The sequence below is a fragment of the Trachymyrmex cornetzi genome, unplaced genomic scaffold (genome assembly GCF_001594075.2).
Source record: "Trachymyrmex cornetzi isolate Tcor2-1 unplaced genomic scaffold, Tcor1.1 scaffold685, whole genome shotgun sequence".
In the NCBI taxonomy this organism is placed as follows: domain Eukaryota; kingdom Metazoa; phylum Arthropoda; class Insecta; order Hymenoptera; family Formicidae; genus Trachymyrmex; species Trachymyrmex cornetzi.
In genome coordinates this window covers 99,376-104,670 of record NW_017300009.1, presented here as the reverse complement: position 1 = coordinate 104,670, position 5,295 = coordinate 99,376, and positions in this window count along the sequence as shown.

Genomic DNA, 5,295 nt, shown 5'->3' with positions numbered 1-5,295 from the left:
CTGAAGATTTTAAAAGGTTTGAGCATTATACATCCTAAAATATTGATATTTATATGTTAATTTCAATTTTCTAATACTATATTCATTGAATTTATCCATTAAAATAAGATTAATTATATCACACAATAAAGGTTAGCTAGGTTAGGAATTTCACATTTCACCCACTGATTACCAATGGCATACTTGGCACTGATATCAGTGATTATCCACTGGTTCAGATTTAGAGAGTAATAAACTATTGCTAACATCTTGTTTTGTATTAAATACAAAGTAACTAATTTTGCTTAATAAAGCTCTTGAATTTAACGCGGCGCCTGCGCATTTGAACGATTGAACATCTACTATCCTTCTATGTTTCTTCTTGTCGCACTCATATAAACCACGCCCCATTAGCCATATAGTAGTATTACATATATGGGTATTCATAATCAATTCTTATTTCAAGACCATCTTAAGTAATGTCTTAAGACGCTAATGCAGCGCTCTGATTGGTTCGTGACTTCTTAAAACCATACTTAAGACGATCTTGAATATAAGATCTGACTATGAATATCGGCCCATGTGACTGCACCCTGAGGCATAAGAAATTGAACCAACCAGAGTTCTCTATTACATGGAAGGGAAAGAAACGGAGAACTTCGATTGGTACATATTCTTATGCATTACGTGTTATGCGTTATGCAAGAGTCTGTACTCCCCGCTTAAATGTCTATTAAATTATCTTAATTTCGGCAATGCATAAAGAATGGTGTACTACTCCCGTACAATATTTATCAAAATGATTAATTAAATTAGTCATATCATGTATATGTTTACATGTTTCGCTGAAATTAAGATAATATAATAGAAAGTTCACTAGCTAGTACATATAGTGTTTGTTTTTTACGCTCCGCCATTTTCCTCTGGCTAGGTCGTTCAGGGTGCCGTCACAAGCGGCGTAACCTGCGTATTCTAGTAATTTACTAGAATACGTTATTTTTTATTTACTAGAATACGCCATTTTGAGGCTGGAGTCCCATGAGGTGTATTTACCGCGTATCGCGTAACCGCGTAACCAATCAATAATCAGTAAAACACGAAATCACAATAGCGGATCGCTTCTGATTGGTTACGCGGTTACGCGATACGCGGTAAATACACCTCATAGGTACCCAGCCTGAAAGCCCGAATTCACATTGAGCGTATTTCGCGGAAGATTAGAGAAATGCGGAACTAATGCAACCAATTACTGATTAGAATTTCTGTTGTACACTCTAACAGAAATGCTAAATGAATTTACGATTGATTTTCGTAACCTACTATTATGAATGCAGTTACCGAAAAAAAAAATTATAAAATAAAATTAATAATTGCCTTGGCCTTATACCAACAAATTTTATAGAGGAAGGATTCGATTTAATTACAAAAGTAATTTTTAATGTAGAAGAAAACGAACAGCTAAAGACATTTATCAATTATTATAAGCGGATATGGATATATGGTTTTAAGCCCAGTTTATCCCAGATAGCACATTATATTCTGAGAATATACGAAAAAGATCACGTCTGATATTCGTATGATATTCCTATGTCTGCAGCAACATTGTTAGCAGTATATTCTCAAAATATCGAGATGAGTTTCGAAAATTTTCCTTAAGAGTGTGTAAGAAATATCTATTAAAAATAATAAAATATTCTCAGAATGTAATGTGCTATCTGGGATTCTCAGTATACAAAAGATTAGATAGAACAAACAATATTTCCGAGAGACATAATCGTGAGCTTAAAGAAACTTTTAAAGAATATATATATGTATACATATATATATGTACATAATAATACATAATATCAGATATTATTACAAGAGAATACGTTACACAAATAGTATTTCTCACTCTTTTATTTTGTCTAACTATTATTGTCCACAGCTGACAATTGCGATCTTCTATTTTCAGGACGGTCGCAAATGTCCCGTCCACGAAAATGGTACATAACGAGTTATTCTCCATTTTATTTTTAAAAAATTTATCTTATTTTATATGTACCATCTTTATTTAATATTAATCTAACTTTACAATTTTTGTTTTTTCGGTAACTACATTCATAATACCTATTAAAAAAGTAAAGCGTTAAAATGTAATATTTAACAAAATTTTTGACGATATGTACAAATACATACAGGTTATACAAATTATATCAATCGATAATTTATCAATATTTTACTTTATATGTTTATATGAACTATTATAATGAAAGATGTATCTACCGTGCTCCAGTGTTGGTACATGTAATCTAGCTAATTTTTTTTCGGCCATTTCGTTATATAATAAATTTTGTTACAAATAAAAATAATTAACTCAAAGTTAACATGCATTAGCATGGATAAACAACTGTCAATCAAATTTGTAATATTTGTATTGAGCGCTGCACGATGCTGCACCTCTGCATACTCTAACGCGCAACAGAATTAACAACTTACAGAAATAAATTTATGGATCCTAGGGATTTTCTAGAAATGCCAACATTCGTCCGCAATTTTTTATGGATTTTGTCCGGTAAAGCTGGAAACACAATAGACACAGGCAATAAGCACAGGCAACAGGGAATAACGAGCCGTCCAATCAGAGCTCTGGGATATAATATCGAATTTATACCTCAAAGCTCTGATTGGACGGCTCGTTATTCCCTGTTGCCTGTGCCTATTGCCTGTGTCTATTGTGTTTCCAGCTTAACGCGTTCTTGTATCAATGGTCGCGTTCATTGGATGATCTAGAAGAATACACCAATAACAGCGAGCGCTCACGGATCTGCTCCACAACAGTTGAGTCTGCTGAACGCGACCAGTGTTGTTAGCTTTGACTATATACACCTGGACTGCCAGTAGCCAACTTCAGACGTGTCCCCAAGCTGAAAAATTAGGCTCCGCCCCGGAGCCCAATTTTCTGCGTGAGTGGAGAGCTTTGACTATAGTATATGCACGTTTATGGTGTGCAAGTAAAGGCCTAAACACAATGCGAGGCAATAGCGATAGCGATAGACATAGCGATAGCGATAGACATAGCGATAGGAACAGAGGAATCCAACATACAGGAATCCATATGTCAATGCACATAGGAACATGGAATAACGATAGCGATAGCGACAGCGATAAATTTCCGACGAGTTGGAATTCTGTGTCTATCGCCTTATAGCCTGTTATAGCCTACCAATCAGCATTCAGATTTTACATTCTGTTCTTCTTCTCCGCTATAACCTCTTTTCACGATCTGTCGACTCAATTAGTTTGATTATGAGAAAATGGATCATTCCAATTATTGTGATAATAGTTACCTTAATACGGATAATACATCGTACGACATACAGGACATCAATGACACTCAAGCGAGCAATAATGAAAAATTCGGCGACGAACTTTTAATCGATCTTATACGAAGTCGTCCTTATCTGTATGATAAATATTTAAAAAATTATAGAAATACCAAATTGAAAGACAATGCATGGAAAGAAATTTAGTGATTGGTGACCCGTGTCCTGTAATGATTTAACATTTTTAGGTTACGTCTACTGAAGCAGAAGAGCATACTACAGTATGTACGCGATCTGATTGGTTGGCCTTTATTTCTTTCACCGCATTGTGCAACGGGAGGCGATAGTTTATGTATCTCTTATTTCTATATTATTCCTATCGCTATACTATCGCTATTGCCTGGCATTGTGTTTAGGCCTTAACGGTGCACGTCAAAGAATAATTTTTTGGTTGTATAATATAAAAGATCTTGAGCGTGTATAATATAAAAGATTCTGAACATTTTTAACATCGAAAAACATAGTAAAAATATGTATTGTTTTATAAACGGGTGCAAATCATCGAGGTGTAAACAAAAATGTTAAAAACAAACCAGTTTTGCCGTTTTACAAGTAAGTTGTTTATTTTTAACCTGGTTTTTTTTACCAATTGTAAACTGATATTCAGTATATTCCGATTATTACTTAATTTCGTGTTCCATGTAATTATTTCCAAAATATGATTTATTATTTTCATTATGCATATTGACTTGGAATCTATAGTACTGGCAATATTATAAAATTGAGTAAATTGATATTTTTGCAGATTTCCAAAAAATTATTTATTATTACCTTTCATTAGTTTTCTCATATATTCATTTATTGCTAAAATTATTTTTATTTATTTTCATTATTTTATATCCCTATTATAAACATACAAATTCTCGTAACAGGTAGCCTAACCTCAAAAACAATACTACTCAAAACTCAAAAACAATACTATCCCTTTTTCATCCATTTCAGATTTTTTTCTGACTTCTTATCAATTCTCAACCAAATATTTAATGAATTTAAACTTTTCCTATTTGAAAAAGTCTGACTTATATAATAAGTCTTAGGCTGGAGTCCCATGAGGTGTATTTACCGCGTATCGCGTAACCGCGTAACCAATCAATAATCAGTAAAACGCGAAACCACAACAGCGGATCGCTTCTGATTGGTTACGCGGTTACGCGATACGCGGTAAATACACCTCATGGGACTCCAGCCTTACTTATAAAAAACATGACAACTTTCACATTTGAACTTCTCTTTGGGCTCCTGGGGCTCTATTCTTGAAAAGAACCGTATACGAAAATCTAGGAAAATACTATAGTATACGTAACATATACTGTAGCATTTCCCTAGACTTTCGTATAAGTTGCTTTTCAAGAATAGAGCCCCAGGGCGGAGCCTAAGGGCCTGCGCACAATAGAGGAACAAGAATTAGATATTAAGATTTCAACCTATCAGAAACTGATTACATCGGAATACACGATTTCTGATAGGTTGAAATCTTAATATCTAATTCTTGTTCCTCTATTGTGCGCAGGCCCTAACAGTATTCAGCCAACTTCAGTTTGCGGACGAGAGTATGCATTTCCTATAGCAAAAATGAGGGACTAGCAGTCCAGGTGTATATAGTCAAAGGTTGTTAGACGGGACGGATTTCTGGCGCATGCGCGACGATGAAACAGCCGAGCGCAAGGCTGCGTTCAGGAATTACACCCAGATAACTCTAAGCTACAGATTACGTTACGTATATTATAGCAAAAATGCACTCTAAGTTATCTAGGCATAATTCCTGAACGCAGCCCTGTAGTGTATCGTAATGTGTAGCCAGTGTAAAAGAAATGGGCGCGTAGTCTTGGCGGGCTCTGCGTAAGCTCTGGGCTAGGTAAGGTAAGTATCATTTGTTTTATTTAAGTCTTTGACTAATACCTCTGGACTGCTAACGGCAGCCATTACTGGAATCCAAGATCTCAGAGCTATC